Raw genomic sequence first — 18,394 nt, forward strand, 5'->3', positions numbered from 1 at the left:
TTGTTTCATTGCAGCCATTTGGTAAATTCTAAAAAGTTCATTTTTTCTCATTAAAGTACACTCTGCACCTCATCTTGACTGAAAAAAAAACAGAAATGTAGAAACTTTTGCAAATTTATTAAAAAAGAAAAACTGAAATATCACATGGTCATAAGTATTCAGACCCTTTGCTCAGACTGTCATATTTAAGTCACATGCTGTCCGTTTCCTTGTGATCATCCTTGAGATGGTTCTACTCCTTCATTGGAGTCTGTAGGTTCGGCGTCTCTGCCCCCTGCTAGGCAGAGACGCCGTCCCTCTCACCTTCCTGTTCAGCACACGGCGTCCTCCAGCGCTCCCTCCCTCGCTGCTGCCGGCGCGCGCTCCTTCCCGGGCACTGTGCTTAGGGCGCGCGCGCGCTCCCCCTCTCTTAAAGGGACCGCGCGCGCCATCCTAAGGAGTCCCCGGCCAATAGCCGAGGACTTCCCATATATAAGGCACCTCCTCCAAAATGGAGGTGCCCGAGCAAAGTTGTTGCAAAGCATACTCACCTCTGCTTCAGCCCTCAGGTCCCGTTGCCAGCCTGACTACCAGGTCCTGTCTGCCTGCTTGTCTTCTCTTCAGCCCGACAGTCTGTCTCCTGCATCCGCCAGTCTGTCTATGGGCAAGTCCACCTGCGGACCAGGAAGCACCTGCCAGTTACCAGTCTGCTACCTGCCGTACCTGCTAGCCCGCTCACCTGGGAGCGCTCACTTGCTACCCGACTGCTAGCCTACCTGGAGGCTCCGCCGTCACTTGCCGTGACCACCTGCCTGCCAGCCAAGAGACTCTTACCCGTTCTGCTGTCACTTCCCGTGACCACCCGCCTACTCACCCAGAGACTGCTACCTACCTGTTGTGTCCACCCGCTACTCCGGTCAGTCCCAGCTATCTGACCCGTGGGAGCCACCTGCTTTATTACAAGGTCGTCCCCAGAATAACACCTGCCCCTCGGTGTCCCTCCTTGTTCCAAGGCACAGAGGTTCCACCACCCGGCCCCGTTACAGTTTGCTCGGGCCATGGAATCCGGTGACGCCCAAGCTCCCTCGCTCTCTGACCTATACCATGAAGTCTCCCGTCAGAGATCCCAACAGGAAACCATCCTGAACCATCTGCAGAATGTCAATTCCCGCCTGGACACACTGACTACTCCATCGGCATCCGCCGTGAGTCGCACGACTTCCGTCCCGGCAGCGCCGTTGCCCACCTATACCATGGCATCCAGCCCCAACCCCCGGCTCTCTGCACCGCCTCATTTTGGTGGAGACCCCGCTTTGGCTCGAGGTTTCATAAACCAGTGCACCCTGCATTTTGAACTCTTGCCACATCATTTTACCTCCGACCGGGCCAAAGTGGCATTCATCATGTCCCATCTCACTGGGGAAGCACTAGCTTGGCTAAATCCCCTGTGGGAGAGAGGGGATCCCCTGGTATCCAACTTGTCTGCTTTCCTCACAGCTTTCTGGAAAGTCTTCGATGAACCAGGACGAAAGACCTCATCGGCCTCCTCTCTGCTACGTCTCTGCCAAGGGAGTCTCACCGTGGGCCAATATGCCATACGGTTCCATACCCTCGCTTCTGAGCTTGCCTGGGATAACGAGGCCCTGCTGTCCGTCTTCTGGGAGGGTCTTTCCGGTCGGATTAAAGATGAACTTGCCGGTCGGGACATCCCTACCACCCTGGACGACCTGGTGTCACTTGCTACCCGGATTGACATCCGGTTCCAGGAACGTACCAAGGAAACCACCCGTGAGAGAAGGTTTCCCCGCCTTGCTCCTAAGTTCCAGAGACCTGTCTCTTCTTCAGCCACTCCCCGGGCGCATTCACCCGAGCCCATGCAGGTCGACCAGACCAAGTTGGTCAAATCCCGCCAGGAGTCACTCCGGGCCGAGGGGAGCTGTTTCTATTGTGGCAGCAAAGGAGCACCTGATCCGTTCCAGCCCGGAGAGGCCGGGAAACGCCGGTGTCTAGGATCGCTCGGAGAGGTCGTCCTAGACAAAAGTAAGTCCTCTCCCTCCCTGACTTTGTCTGTCTCTTTCTCCTGGGGAGAGGATCGGCACTTTGAATTCGCCCACCTGGACTCTGGAGCTGCTGGGAACCTCATCTCCCAGTCCTTGGTAGCGAGATACCGTATTCCCACCAAGCCTCTCACTGAACCTTTGTCAGTTGCCTCCGTGGATGGAAGACTCCTTCCAGTGCCCATCCTGCTCGTCACTGAACCCTTAACTCTGCAGGTGGGAATGCTGCACTCAGAGAAGATCTCCTTCCATGTGCTATCCGGACTCTCTCACTCCCTGTTGCTAAGTCTACCTTGGCTCCAGACACATGAACCCGTATTGAACTGGCGATCCAGTGAAGAACTCCGGTGGGGTCCAGACTGCCATAAGACCTGCCTGGTTCCGGTCCGCCCAGCTCGCCCTCCGCCTACTCCAGCTAATCTACCCGGTCTCCCGGCTCCATACTGGCCCTATGCGGACGTCTTCGGTAAAAAGGAAGCAGAGACGTTGCCACCCCATAGGCCATATGACTGCCCGATCGACCTGGTACCTGGCGCCACTCCTCCCCGTGGGCATATCTACCCGTTGTCTGCGGCCAAAACCCGGGCCATGTCTGAATACATTGAAGAAAATCTGGCTAGGGGATTTATCCGAAAATCTACCTCCCCGGCTGGAGCCGGATTCTTCTTTGTCAAAAAGAAAGACGGCTCGCTACGTCCCTGTATTGACTACAGAGAACTCAATCAAATCACTGTAAAAAACAAATACCCCCTGCTGCTCATCTCTGAGTTGTTTGACTGTCTCAAGGGCGCCAGGATCTTCTCCAAGCTGGACCTACGAGGAGCATATAACCTGGTCCGTATCCGTCAAGGAGACGAGTGGAAGACAGCATTCAATACCTGGGACGGTCACTATGAGTACCTTGTGATGCCCTTCGGTCTCTGTAATGCTCCCGCTGTCTTTCAAGAACTGGTCAATGACATCTTCCGTGACCTCCTGTACTCCTGCGTAGTGGTATACCTGAACGATATCTTGGTCTTCTCTCCGGATCTCCCCACACACCGGAGGGATGTTTGTCAGGTCCTGCTTAGGCTTCGGCAGAACCACCTCTATGCCAAATACGAGAAGTGCCTCTTCGACCAGACCTCCCTTCCATTCTTGGGCTATGTTATCTCCCAGACAGGTCTGCAAATGGATCCCGAGAAGCTCTCTACTGTCCTGTTCATCCTGTGCCCGTAAAAAAGTTCCCAGACATCTACCACCTTGCCATCTCCTGCCCCTTCCCATACCTGCTGCTCCATGGCAGCACATTGCTATGGACTTTATCACCGATCTTCCTGTTTCTGCTGGTTGTACAGTCATTTGGGTGGTCGCTGACCGCTTTTCTAAAATGGCCCACTTCATTCCCCTGCCTGGTCTCCCATCTGCACCCGAGCTGGCTAAAGACTTTATCCGCCACATCTTCCGTCTCCATGGCCTACCCCTCCACATCGTGTCGGATCGTGGGGTTCAGTTCACCTCACGCTTCTGGAGAGCCACATGTAAGCTGCTAGACGTCACCCTGGATTTCTCCTCCGCTTACCACCCACAGTCCAATGGTCAAGTGGAGCGGATCAATCAGATCCTTACCAGCTACTTCCGGCACTTCGTTAATGCCCACCATTCTGATTGGGTGGATCTCCTACCATGGGCCGAGTTCTCTTATACTAACCATGAGAGCGAATCCTCTTCCAAGTCCCCGTTCTTTATAGTCGGTGGCCAACATCCCCGGATTCCAGTTCCCGTCTCCGCTTCTGTGGACAACCCTGCTGCGGAGTCTCTTGTCAGCGAATTTTCTACTATTTGGGAGAGTACCAGGTCCGCTCTTCTTCAGTCCTCCGAGCGGATGAAGAGATATGCTGATAAGAGACGTCTGGATCCGCCTCAATTCCATCCAGGAGACAAGGTTTGGCTCTCTTCCAAACATGTGCGGCTCAAAGTACCCTCCTACAAGTTGGGTCCTCGATTCATCGGACCCTTCGAAGTCCTCAGGCAAATTAACCCAGTGGCCTACAAATTAAAACTTCCGGCCACCCTACGCATTCCCAACTCCTTCCACGTATCCCTCCTCAAACCTGTTGTCCTTAACACTTTTTCCGACAATCCAGATACTCCTCCTACTCCGGTTGCTGAGGACATCTTTGAAGTGGAGAGTATCCTGGCCACCAAGAGGGTAAGAGGGAGAACCTTTTTTCTGGTGGATTGGAAGGGGTTTGGTCCTGAGGAAAGAACTTGGGAACCCAGGGAGAACATCAATGCTCCGCTTCTCCTTGAGAAATTTCTCTCTGGCCTAAAAAAGGGGGGGCCTAAAGGGGGGGGTACTGTAGCATCGGCTTCTCTGCCCCCTGCTAGGCAGAGACGCCGTCCCTCTCACCTTCCTGTTCAGCACACAGCGTCCTCCAGCGCTCCTTCCCTCGTTGTTGCTGGCGCGCGCTCCTTCCCGGGCACTGTGCTTAGGGCACGCGCGCTCCCCCTCTCTTAAAGGGACCGCGCGCGCCGTCCTAAGGAGTCCCCGGCCAATAGCCGCAGGACTTCCCATAAATAAGGCACCTCCTCCAAAATGGAGGTGCCCAAGCAAAGTTGTTGCAAAGCATACTCACCTCTGCTTCAGCCCTCAGGTCCCGTTGCCAGTCTGACTACCAGTCCTGTCTGCCTGCTTGTCTTCTCTTTAGCCCGACAGTCTGTCTCCTGCATCCGCCAGTCTGTCTATGGGCAAGTCCACCTGTGGACCAGGAAGCACCTGCCAGTTACCTGCCTGCTACCTGCCGTACCTGCTAGCCCGCTCACCTGGGAGCGCTCACCTGCTACCCGCCTGCTAGCCTACCTGGAGGCTCCGCCGTCACTTGCCGTGACCACCTGCCTGCCAGCCAAGAGACTCTTACCCGTTCTGCCGTCACTTCCCGTGACCACCCGCCTACTCACCCAGAGACTGCTACCTACCTGTTATGTCCACCCGCTACTCCGGTCAGTCCCAGCTATCTGACCCGTGGGAGCCACCTGCTCTATTACAAGGTCGTCCCCAGAATAACACCTGCCCCTCGGGGTCCCTCCTTCTTCCAAGGCACAGAGGTTCCACCACCCGGCCCCGTTACAGAGTCCAGCTGTGTTTAACTGAACTGATAGGACTTTATTTGGAAAGGCACAGTCCTGTCTATATAAGACCTCACAGCTCACAGTGGATGTCAGACCAAATGAGAATCATGAGCTCAAAGGAACTGCCCAAGGAGCTCAGACACAGAATTGTGGAAAGGCACAGATCTGGCCAAGGTTACAAAAGAATTTCTGCATTACTCAAGGTTCCAAAGAGCACAGTGGCTTCCATAATCCTTAAATGGAAGAAGTTTGGAACCACCAGAAGTCTTCCTAGACCTGGCCGTCCAGCCAAACTGAGCAATCGTGGGAGAAGAGCCTTGGTGAGAGAAGTAAAGAAGAACCCTAAGATCACTGTGGCTGAGGTCCAGAGATGCAGTAGGGAGATGGGAGAAAGTTCATAAAGTCAACTATCACTGCAGCCCTCCACCAGTCGGGCCTTTATGGCAGGGTGGCCTGATGGAAGCCTCTCCTCAGTGCAAGACATATGAAAGCCCGCATAGAGTTAGCTCAAAAACACATGAAGGACTCCCAGACTATGAGAAATAAGATTCTCTGGACTGATGAGATGAAAATAGAACTTTTTGGTGATAATTCTAAGTGGTATGTGTGGAAAAAAACAGGCTCTGCTCATCACCTGCCCAATACAATCCCAACAGTGAAACATGGTGGTGGCAGCATCATACTATGGGGGTGTTTTTCAGCTGCACGAACAGGACGACTGGTTGCAATTGAAAGAAACATGATCGAGGCCAAGTACAGAGATATCCTGGATGAAAACCTCTTCCATAGTGCTCTGGACCTCAGACTTGGCCGAAGGTTCACCTCCCAACAAGACAATGACCCTAAGTAGTGTAATGCAGCGGCTTGCTGCATTGCTAGAATGTCCAGGGGGTGTGCTCTAGCTGATCATTTACCTCCCCCTCAGGTGACTGATCACGTGACTGTGACATCATCACAGGTCCTGTGTGCACAAAAGGATATATAAACCCTGGTAGTTTTGAAACAGGGAGGGAAAGAGTGGCCTGGTGAGGCCTAGAGAGAGAGGCCTGGTGAAGCCTGGAAGGCAGAGGCTGGATCCCCGGTGTTTGAGATACCAGTAACCTTGGAGGGCGAGAGGACTGGTCCCTGTGTGGGACTCCACTAGCCTGGAAGGCAGAGGCTGGATCCCCCTGTGTTTGAGATACCAGTAGCCTTTGAAGGTACGTGGCCCGGAGGCCCCATCTGGGAAGCCTTAAAGCCACAGCTGTGGCAGAACCGAGCTGACTGAAGTAGCTACGACCCGGCAAAGGTAAAAACGCTGCTTGATGTGGACATTGATATTGTTACCTTGCTGAAGGCTGTAGTCTGTCACTAGAAAGGCTCTGGGATAATTATGTGTAACATGTCGGCGAGCCACTGAGATGGACTATGTTATGAGCGGTTTATGAGATGTAATAAACTGCTGTACTGTGAATTACCGGAAAAACGTTGCATGTGTGCTTTGATTGACCCGGTGAAGCGAGTGTCCCCAGCGTGATGAATAGCGCTACCTTACAGTAGTGATGGGCGAGCACTAAAATGCTCGGGTGCTCGATGCTCGGGTCGAGCACATTGGAATACTCGGGTGCTCGACCCGAGCAACGAGCCCAATGTAAGTCTATGGGAAACTCGTGCATTTTTCAGGCGGCTCCCCCCTGCGGTCTGCAGAGGACCTAAAAATTGCCCAAATCGATGGGAACAGTGCTCAAATGACATGGGAACAGCATGGGGAAGATCCCTGGAAGCATTTCTGACTCCCAGGTCACTTTTGTCAACAACGTTGTTAGAGGTATTACGCCACTTTTACGGACTCGCAATAAAACATACAAAAATGAAACCAAAATTTATTTTCCTGGGAAATATGTTAAGGAACATCCTTTCCAGGGTAATGACTTGTATATAAAGTAAAATAAATAACCAAAAACAAAAATACTCCTCCACACCTTGGGCTATGTTCACACTTAGTGTTTTTGATGTGTTTTTGCACTTTTGCATTACTTTCAACCGTGACAAATGAATTCAACAGGAAATGTCATTTTAACATTTTACAACCTTATCTGGCCATGTGGTGTGTGAGTAATCATCAGACACATCGTGTTTCATTTATGAAGGAGGGACTCTGAAAGTCACAAAGCCTATTTTTAAAGGGCCATCAGGCGGCCTTTACTAAATGGGCCAGCAGTTGGCCCTCACTATTCTTAGAGAGCCATCAGCCGGCTATGTTTTATTGTTCCCATTACTAAAGAGTGGGTCTCCTATACTGATATTGCGTATGCAGTGAGTGGCAGGGCTGCCCAAAATTTGGACGCAGCCGAATACCCCTTTGAAGAGACTTAGAGTAGACATTCTGATTGACACCAACCGAGCAGCAACCCTGTAATAGAGATCGGAGGTGGGAGAGAAGAGGGTGAGGAGGGAATCGAAGGCTCGGGATCGGAGATCCCTCCTGAAAACAATGTTCCCATTATTAGGAAGTAGGTCTCCCATTGTGTTTGCCTATGCAGTGAATGCAAGTGTGGCGCCCCTGAGGGTTCGGTCGCCACAGAGGTACTGCATCTCACCCAGAGGTGTGGTATCTCACTCTCAGGTAAGGAAGGAGTACAGCCCGGGACCCTAACACCTGCATCCAACACATTCCACTTCAGTAGGGGCAGGGCAAAATTGCTCCTAAGGGAGAGCACAGTCCCTGGTCCCTAGCTGAAGGGTGGAACTATGTAGTGGGTGTGGGTGGAGGAAGCAGATTAGGGGAGCACATGAAAGGAAGTAATATAAAAGAGGGAACCATCTTTGGAGTCGAGCCAGACAGTTCAGTCAGAGGAGGAGTTGGGAGCAGGAGCTCTGCAGGAGCTCTGCTCAGGAGGAGGGCCTGAGGAGAGGCCCAAGACTGAAGGAGAAGGAGAGGAGCAGGAAGGGCTCCAGGAACGAGGAAGGGACCCCAGGGGTACGGGCAGTGCTGGAGGCCACCTGTACGCCCGAATCCACCAGGAGGTGGAGGGGTCAGGCCACACGAAGGGGACCGGTCCCTCAACTAGCGGAGGACTTTATGTCTCAACTAGAAACTGGAGGCTGCAGTATTTCAAGTCCTGCAGCCAACAGTCCATATCAGTGTCACCAAGAAGGTAGCCACAGAGGACCCAGGGGACGGAACAGACGTCGCCCGCCAAGGCCCGCGGGTTCCAGATTGGGACACTCGGTATGAGGTGCAGGTGTAGCACCCTGAGGATTCGGCTGCTACAGGGGTATTGCACCTCAACCCAGAGGTGTGATATTCCACTCCCGGGTAAGGATGGAGTGTGGAACTGAGCTCGGTAGGCTGCATGCACTACATACATCCCATTTCCGAGGAACAGGCCGACGGTACTCCCACTTAGAAATGTGCAGGTACGACCGAGTCTGTTCCTGGCTGGAGTGGGAGGGGGGTGGTACATCCCAAATAGTGTAGGGGCAGATAGGGGGAGCAGCCTGGGTAAAGATAGGAGCTCATTGGGTGCTGGTCACCTGAGCTCACACATAGAGGGATATATAAGGTGGGCACCAACTAAGAACAGGGTCAGTTGCAGAGAGAAAGTCAGCGAGCAGAGGAGAAGAGAGACCCAGAGTGAGAGAGGAGAAAGAGAGACCCAGAGGGGGAAACAGAAGAGAGGACTCTAAGAACCCAAATTAAATCCCCGGGTGAAGAGTCGGCATCAGGGTACCGGAACCCAAGCTGGTGGGGGCAAAAACACACCCCAGCCAGAGACCGGAGGCCGTGGGCAGCGTCTGCCACGGCCACCCACCACATCCACCACGAAGGCATACCACGTGGAGGGTCAGGGAACCCAAGGCCAAGGGTCTCCCAACAGAAGGCCCGAGGGAGCTGGACCTGGGTGGATCAATAGTGGGGACGGCCAGAGAAAGGACAGAAGGAGAGCTCAGGGTCACGCTCCGGACTTATTTGGGGGTTGGCTGGATCCAGAACCTGGTGGACGCAGCACGGCTTGGGAGGTCACTCGAAGCTGGAGTGACCGGAACATCAGCAGTGAGTAAACATCCTAAACTGCATAACCCGACTCTGTCTCTGATTGCCGTCTACACTGCATCACCACAACCCCCATCCTCTGCACCTGATCCCCCTGAGGCTATACCCCACCCGTTGGGGGTTATATTACCAAAGCTGCACCTACACCATCAGCCTCAGCGGACCCTGCTGCAGCGGCGGCCGTAGTGACCGCAATACAACGGGTGGCGTAGTCGACATTAAGAACTTATTAACATCTGTAGGACTGCCACATACAACTGAGTTTGACACCCTGGGCACGGACCGGGTCACAGCCACTCGGAAGACTACAACTCCCATCTGATCCGGCTCCGGATATTCCCCCTAAAGAATATGGCCCAGGGGGCGCGTCAACTTTGGCGTAGTCGGTAGGATTACGTGCCCGCAACAACCGGGTACTGCGTGCCTGAAGAAAAGAATGAGTTTACCTCAAAAAGAAGTCTCCTGCCGGTTCCGGAGGGTCCCCGCCATCGGACCCCATCACCAGTCGATTCCAGCCGGTTGTCCGCCATTAACAGCGTTTTCCCGCCATCTGCAGAGTTTCCCGCCACTGGGAAGCGATTCCCGCCATTTCCAAAGGTTTCCCGCCTTGGAAGAGCGGACGCCATTATGGGCGTGCCAGAGGGTGGCAAGAGGCCACCTCCCATCGTGGGCCAGGACCGAAAATGGCGCCAAAAGTGGAAACCGCCCCCACCAACAGAGACTGTGATGCTAGAGGTGTCTGTCAGCGTGAAAGAACAGCCCCTGGAGCTGACAGTCACCAAGTGGCCCCGGGACCGCCCTCGGGGGGGGAGGAGACGAAAGGAGAGAGAAAAGATGGGTGTCGCTTGGAGCAGTCTGGAGAGAGCGCACCCGGAGGCATGAAGCCTGGAGAAGAGTATCGGAGGAGCTTACCCGGAGATGGCGAGAAGGCAGAGCAGCACCGGCCCGTTGGCCAGGAGCCTGCTAGAGACAGAGGAAGGAGAGCAGAGCAGCACCGGCCCGCTGGCCAGGAGCCTGCTGGAAGAAGAGCAGAGCAGCACCGACCCGTTGGTCAGGAGCCTGCTGGAAACCACGACCCCACTAGGCCTAGTGGAGGTCCTCGCACAGCTCCCCCGAGACCGGGAGTGTGCACAGACTGCCCTGGAGGGCCTCGCACGGAGGATGGCCCGGGTACAGCGAGAGACATTGGCGGAGTGGAGCCGAGAGATGGCCCAGCAAACCAAGACCCGGAGCACGCCAGCCAAGATGAGGAGACAGACCGCCTCTGAGGATGGCGCGGGAGGACCCAAGGCCGGAGACGGCGCCGAGAAGGGAGCCGAACGCATGGAGGCAGGTAAAGGGGACGTCTATACCCCAAACCGGGAAACCGCTTACCTGCCCCAGCTCCCCGTCGCAGAGCCCGAAAGTCCCCCTGCTGTGCCCGAAAACGCCATGTCACCGACGCAGACTAGGCCCCAACCGGAAGCCGCCGCCGCGACCCCTGTGACGCCATGCGCAACGACCCCGAGCGTGGCAAAACAGGAAGCAACACCAGCCTGGTCGCAGGGCCTAGAATTCCCGGGCGTCGCATCACCAACAGCGCCCCCTACCTCCGCGGAGCCTCCGGCCTGGCCGCAAGGCCAGGTAGCCCAGGGCGCCGCCGTCCTAACGGTGCCCTTCACCTTCCAGGTGCCCCAGGCCTGGCCGCAAGGCCTGGGCAACCCGGGCGCCACCACCACCGCGCCCGCGCCCGTAAAACCAAGGGTGCCGCGTCTGGGAGAGGACTTGTTTGCCCAGCACACGTGGCCGGACGGGCAGCCTTTCATCTGGCCCCAGGAATATTATGGACTGGAGCACCAGAGGAGGGTTGGGGCCATGTGTGCACCCCTGATTCCGGCTCCGAAGCCCGTGATAAGGATCTCGCCCCCGCTTGAAGAGACCCAATTTGAGTGGGACCCCACCGGAGAAGATCTAATGGGGTTCACTCAAGAAACCCGGGCAGCTGCAGCGGAGCGTGCTGAGTGCTGCCGACAGCAGCTCGAGGAGTTTGCGAGGGAGCGGAGAGAGAGGCGGGTCCGGGAACAACAGGCCCAAATAAGGAGCGCCGAGCAGAAGAGCCGGACCAGGAGAGACCCCCGTGCAGCGCATAGTCCCCGCACCACCGGGACTGTGATCAAGTTTAACATGCAGCATGGGTGGGGCTTCATCCGAGACCACCGCACCCCAGGCGACGTCTTCGTAACCAGGAGAGACGTTGAATCCCACCTACCGGAGGGACACAGAGGTCGTGACCTTTACATCGGGGACGAGGTCACCTTTACCCGGCACAAGTGTGCCAAAGGACCCTACGCCCTCCATGTGCATCGCCTGACGGAGGAAGAGCTGCGGTGTGAAGAGGAAGAACAAGAGGACCCGGACGGGTCTGAAACTAGAGTTAAAGGAAACCATAAAGAAAGAGCAGGAGGAAGACGTCGTTAAGTACAGCGGAGCAGGTGCTGTAAATAGTTACCCGACCGGGGTACAAAGAAACTGTTACTGCAAATATAGTCCCCGTTGGGACCAGCTGATGTGAACTGTTTACCCGTATTTCCCTTAATCCCACTGACCGAGGACTGAGAGCGGTCATTCCTCCCCAATACCTGGCCGAGGACTGAGAGCGGCCACACTGTCCCTTGTACATAGTTGCGCTTCCTAAAGCGCCCCCTACCGGTTTTATAGGAAAACCAGTTTTCCAGAAAGACTGTCGCACTTTACCCGGTCACGCGTTGCACAGTGACCGGAGGAGGAGCCAGAGGCGACGAGAATGTTTTATATATATATAATGTTTTTATATGTTTTATATGTTCATGCAAAAATTTGTATGTTTTTGGTGTTATGTCTTACAGCCCGAGGACGTGCTGTGATTTACCAGGGGGGAATGTAGCACCCTGAGGATTCGGCTGCTACAGGGGTATTGCACCTCAACCCAGAGGTGTGATATTCCACTCCCGGGTAAGGATGGAGTGTGGAACTGAGCTCGGTAGGCTGCATGCACTACATACATCCCATTTCCGAGGAACAGGCCGACGGTACTCCCACTTAGAAATGTGCAGGTACGACCGAGTCTGTTCCTGGCTGGAGTGGGAGGGGGGTGGTACATCCCAAATAGTGTAGGGGCAGATAGGGGGAGCAGCCTGGGTAAAGATAGGAGCTCATTGGGTGCTGGTCACCTGAGCTCACACATAGAGGGATATATAAGGTGGGCACCAACTAAGAACAGGGTCAGTTGCAGAGAGAAAGTCAGCGAGCAGAGGAGAAGAGAGACCCAGAGTGAGAGAGGAGAAAGAGAGACCCAGAGGGGGAAACAGAAGAGAGGACTCTAAGAACCCAAATTAAATCCCCGGGTGAAGAGTCGGCATCAGGGTACCGGAACCCAAGCTGGTGGGGGCAAAAACACACCCCAGCCAGAGACCGGAGGCCGTGGGCAGCGTCTGCCACGGCCACCCACCACATCCACCACGAAGGCATACCACGTGGAGGGTCAGGGAACCCAAGGCCAAGGGTCTCCCAACAGAAGGCCCGAGGGAGCTGGACCTGGGTGGATCAATAGTGGGGATGGCCAGAGAAAGGACAGAAGGAGAGCTCAGGGTCACGCTCCGGACTTATTTGGGGGTTGGCTGGATCCAGAACCTGGTGGACGCAGCACGGCTCGGGAGGCTGGAGTGACCGGAACATCAGCAGTGAGTAAACATCCTAAACTGCATAACCCGACTCTGTCTCTGATTGCCGTCTACACTGCATCACCACAACCCCCATCCTCTGCACCTGATCCCCCTGAGGCTATACCCCACCCGTTGGGGGTTATATCACCAAAGCTGCACCTACACCATCAGCCTCAGCGGACCCTGCTGCAGCGGCGGCCGTAGTGACCGCAATACAACGGGTGGCGTAGTCGACATTAAGAACTTATTAACATCTGTAGGACTGCCACATACAACTGAGTTTGACACCCTGGGCACGGACCGGGTCACAGCCACTCGGAAGACTACAACTCCCATCTGATCCGGCTCCGGATATTCCCCCTAAAGAATATGGCCCAGGGGGCGCGTCACAGGGAGACGGCCAGAGAGAGAGAACACACAGAAGGGGGTCCCGCTAAGTACTCCGGAGATATCTGAGGGTTGACTGAACCCCTCCCTGAGTAAGCGCAGCACGACGAGGGAAGTTACACTGGTACCTGTAGCTTGGACTGCAACAACCGTGAGTAAAGACCCTGAAGACTGCACCCCACTGTCTCTGTGATTATTATCTGCACCATCACCCCTGCACTACAACGCCCAGCATCACCTATAATATCTACAACATCTCTACACTGCCCTGGAGTTAAGCTCTGCCTGTGGAGAGCTGAACCAACCCTGCTGCACCAACATCAGCTCCAGAGTTTCTGCACAGCAGCGGCGGCTCCATATAGCCACATACCACAGGTGGCGTCACAAACTATATATACATAAAATCACAAAATCCCCTGTAAATAAACCCCCTTTTGAATGACCGCCCTGGGTCACGGACCGGGTCACCGCCACTGTGACATCTCCCCTAGCAACAACCGGCCCGACACCGAGTACCCCACGACCCAGGGAGCGCGTCATACTTGGCGTCACGAACAGGATATGAACCCACCCGTTATCACTGGGTATTGTGCGCCTAGAGACTGTGTTCTATACTGAATGTGGCGCCTGCCCCAGAAGAACGGGTGCCATTATGTGCGAGCCAAAGGACAACAAGAAACCACCTCCCATCGTGGGCTGGGTTCCAGAATGGCGCCAAAAGCGAGGCCCGCCCCGAGCAACAGTGACCATGTATGTGGATGTGTCCATCAAGCTGGGGGGGCCGCCTCAAGGTGTGGCCGACAGCAAGTTGCCATGGAACCGCTCCTGAAAGGGGAGAGGAGAGAAGAAACCTGGGAGACAGGGCGGAGTCTCCAGCAGTCTAGACAGACCACACCCGGCAGGCAAGATGGAGAGTCAGGAGCCAGCTCCCGTCCAAGGCCTGCAGTGGTCAGCAACGCCTCTCACCATGGAGGAGGCGATGGCAGAGCTATCCCTGGAGGATACCGAATTCCTCCAGGCTGAAATCGAGGAGCTAGGCCGGAGAATGGAGAGGGCCCAGCAGGACGCCATTGCCAGCTGGAAAAAGGATCTGCTGGAGAAGCTGATGATCCGACAGCAGCTAGTGCTGCACTCCACCAGCAGCGTCCCAGCCCCGGAGGAGCCTGAACGGAGCCAGAAGGCAGAGGACGGCACAATCGCGGCCACGGGAGCAGGTAAGGAGAGACTCCCTGTCCCGGGCGCTGAGAGTCCTGACCTGCTCCTGGGCTCCTTGGCGGAACCTCCGATCCCGGGCGCCTGCTCCACCGACCTACTCCTGGGCCCCCTGGCGGAACCCCCGATCCCGGGCGCCTGGTCCGCCGACCTGCTCCTGGGCCCCCTACCGGAGCCACCTACCCCCGCACCCGAGTGGGTATACGGAAGCACCGCCTACGACTGGTCTGCTAAATATGAAGACCAGCAAGGACCCCCTCTGACACCTGCACCTGCACCCCCAGTTGCCTGCCCAGAAGGAGAGGAGTTCCGGTGGGACAACCGGGAGGGAGACCTAATGGGGTTCCCGTGGGAGACGCAGACCCAGGCCCTCCGGAGGGAAGAGCACTGCAGGAGGGAGCTCCTGCATTTGGAGAAGGAGCGTCACGACTGGCAGGTGTGGTGGGAACAGATGGAGGCCCAGAACATGGCGGCCAAAACCCGGGCCCGCAAAGTAAGAGCTGCCACCCCTAGTCCCCGTCTGGAGGGGATAGTCGTCAAATTTGATCTAGACGCCGGGTGGGGCTTTGTGAGAGAACCGCACACCGATCGGGACGTGTTCGTCAACCGGCGGGATGTAGAACCCCACCTCCAACAGGGGCATCCCGGCCGAGACTTTTACCCCGGCGACTATGTCACCTTTACCCGCCACAAGGGCGAGCGCGGGTGGTATGCCCTCCAAGTATACCGAGTGGCAAAGAGGAGAGACATGCCCCCGCAGTACGAGGCTGAAGACCCGGCTGGGTCAGCCTGCAGGAACCAGGAGTTCCCCCGAGGGAGCACCACTGTTAAAAACTGTTTGTTGAAAAAGAATGTCTGCAGTTACCTGGAAGGGTACAACCCTGCCAGTTTAAAAAAAAGTTAATTTGTGTGCCTTTAAAGTTTTATAGTTACCCGTTTAAAAAGACTGCAGGTTATGGACGGTGACTAACCAAAGAACTTTCCGTTGTACATAGTTGCACTTATTAAAGTGCCCCTTATTGGTTTTATACATACAAAGCTGACCTCAGAACAAAAACCCATTTGGCGTGGCCGAAGACGTGGTCCAACACTGGGATCACCTAAGCCCTGCAGCCACGCCCAGGGCCTACGTTGAGGGTTTTCGGACGGGTCCCTCATGTTCACCAAATTGCACCTTTGTCAGTGACATGGACACCCGGTTGCAGATCGCGCTGTAACCTGATAAAAATGTTTTATGAGTGTAAAGAAAAATGTTCTCTAAATAGTTTTATAATGTTTTAACAAGGAAAATGAAACGTTCAAGGAAATGTGCCTCCCATAAAGGGAAGAAATGTTATGTTTATGATCTTATATGCGAATGCATTCTAAAAAAAATTGCATGTCTGTAAAATACCCTGTTTTTACTCTGTTCCAGCCCGCGGACGTGCTGTGTTTTACCAGGGGGGTATGTGGCGCCCCTGAGGGTTCGGTCGCCACAGAGGTACTGCATCTCACCCAGAGGTGTGGTATCTCACTCTCAGGTAAGGAAGGAGTACAGCCCGGGACCCTAACACCTGCATCCAACACATTCCACTTCAGTAGGGGCAGGGCGAAATTGCTCCTAAGGGAGAGCACAGTCCCTGGTCCCTAGCTGAAGGGTGGAACTATGTAGTGGGTGTGGGTGGAGGAAGAAGATTAGGGGAGCACATGAAAGGAAGTAATATAAAAGAGGGAACCATCTTTGGAGTCGAGCCAGAGAGTTCAGTCAGAGGAGGAGTTGGGAGCAGGAGCTCTGCAGGAGCTCTGCTCAGGAGGAGGGCCTGAGGAGAGGCCCAAGACTGAAGGAGAAGGAGAGGAGCAGGAAGGGCTCCAGGAACGAGGAAGGGACCCCAGGGGTACGGGCAGTGCTGGAGGCCACCCGTACGCCCGAATCCACCAGGAGGTGGAGGGGTCAGGCCACACGAAGGGGACCAGTCCCTCAACTAGCGGAGGACTTTATGTCTCAACTAGAAACCGGAGGCTGCAGTATTTCAAGTCCTGCAGCCAACAGTCCATATGAGTCTCACCAAGAAGGTAGCCATAGAGGACCCAGGGGACGGAACAGGTGTCGCCCGCCAAGGCCCGCGGGTACCGGATTGGGACACTCGGTATGAGGTGCAGGGAGACGGCCAGAGAGAGAGAACACACAGAAGGGGGTCCCGCTAAGTACTCCGGAGATATCCGAGGGTTGACTGAACCCTTCCCTGAGTAAGCGCAGCACGACGAGGGAAGTTACACTGGTACCTGTAGCTTGGACTGCAACAACCGTGAGTAAAGACCCTGAAGACTGCACCCCACTGTCTCTGTGATTATTATCTGCGCCATCACCCCTGCACTACAACGCCCAGCATCACCTATAATATCTACAACATTTTTACACTGCCCTGGAGTTAAGCTCTGCCTGTGGAGAGCTGAACCAACCCTGCTGCACCAACATCAGCTCCAGAGTTTCTGCACAGCAGCGGCGGCTCCATATAGCCGCATACCACAGGTGGCGTCACGAACTATATATACATAAAATCACAAAATCTCCTGTAAATAAACCCCCTTTTGAATGACCGCCCTGGGTCACGGACCGGGTCACCGCCACTGTGACATCTCCCCTAGCAATGACCGGCACGGCACCGAGTACCCCACGGCCCAGGGGGCGCGTCACAAGGGTTCCCAAAAATTTGGAGGCACTCCAATGCCCCTTGGAAGAGACGTGGAGGTCAGAGGGCCTCCTGAAAACAATGTTCCCATTATTAGGAAGTGGGTCTCCCATTGTGTTTGCCTATGCAGTGAATGCAAGGGTTGCCAAAAATTTGGAGGCACTCCAATGCCCCTTGGAAAAGACGTAGAGGAGGGCCTCATAAAAAATGTTCCCATTAGAAAGGAGCGGGTCTCCTATACTTGTAATGCCCATGCACTAAGTGAATGGGCTGACAAACATTTACCCCTGGGGGGTATACATGAACATACTGTATAAAAGGTTTTTTTTTACGGGCATCATAAACACCCTTTAAAAAAATTATGTGGGTGTTGCATCACGGACCACGGTCACCCTGGTGATATTGACGCGGGCCGTGGGGTACTCGGTAGCCGGGCCGGTCAGTTCTATTGGGGTAGTCACGGTGGCAGCGACCCGGTACGTGGCCCAGGGCGGTCAATAATTGAAAAAAAGGGTAAATAAAGTTTTGCAAAGCATATAGGACTTGATGAGGTAGATGTTGTTGGCAGGGACAGTGTAGTGCAGGGCCGGTGACGCAGCAATAATTCAAGGACACAGTAGGGTGCAGTCTTTGGGTTTTACCCACAGTTCTTAAGCAGTTCCAGGTTACCGCTGCAGCTGGTTATAACCGCCCACGTCGTCCTGTGTCCTCCGGGGAAGTGATCCAGACAACTCTCAGACAACTTGGGTGCATTTGAACGGGACGCCTTTCTGTATACCTCTCCAGGTCGTCTCCCTCCGCTGGCTCTCTCCCTCCTGCCCTGCGCTTCACACTCAGTGTCCTGAGCCAGTGGTCACGGGCCTTGTTGGGCGACGTCCTGTCTGTCCCCTTTGTCCTATATGGCCACCTTTTCAGTGAATGTGTGTGGTTGCTGGTTACGGCACTTGAAGATACCCCAACCTCCGGTTTGCTAGTTGATTCTTGTAGTCCTCCACTAGTCTGGGGCCGATCCCCTTGTGCGGCCTGATCCCTTCACGGTCACCGTGAACTCGGGCTCACGGGTGGCCTCCGCACTCTCCGTGCCCCTAGGATCCCTTCTATCTCTGGAGCCCCTCTCACTGCTCCGGTGTTCTCTCCTCACTCCCCTACTGGGCCTCTCTGACTGGGCCCCTCACTCCCTGAACTCCTGCTCCAAGGACTGGAACCAGGAATATGGACCCTTCTAGATGTTTCTACCCTTCTTTTACACTCTTCCTTCAGTGC

This window comes from Phyllobates terribilis, unplaced genomic scaffold (assembly GCF_046119375.1).
Source record: "Phyllobates terribilis strain yellow unplaced genomic scaffold, ASM4611937v1 Scaffold_8__6_contigs__length_399053987, whole genome shotgun sequence".
Classification (NCBI taxonomy): domain Eukaryota; kingdom Metazoa; phylum Chordata; class Amphibia; order Anura; family Dendrobatidae; genus Phyllobates; species Phyllobates terribilis.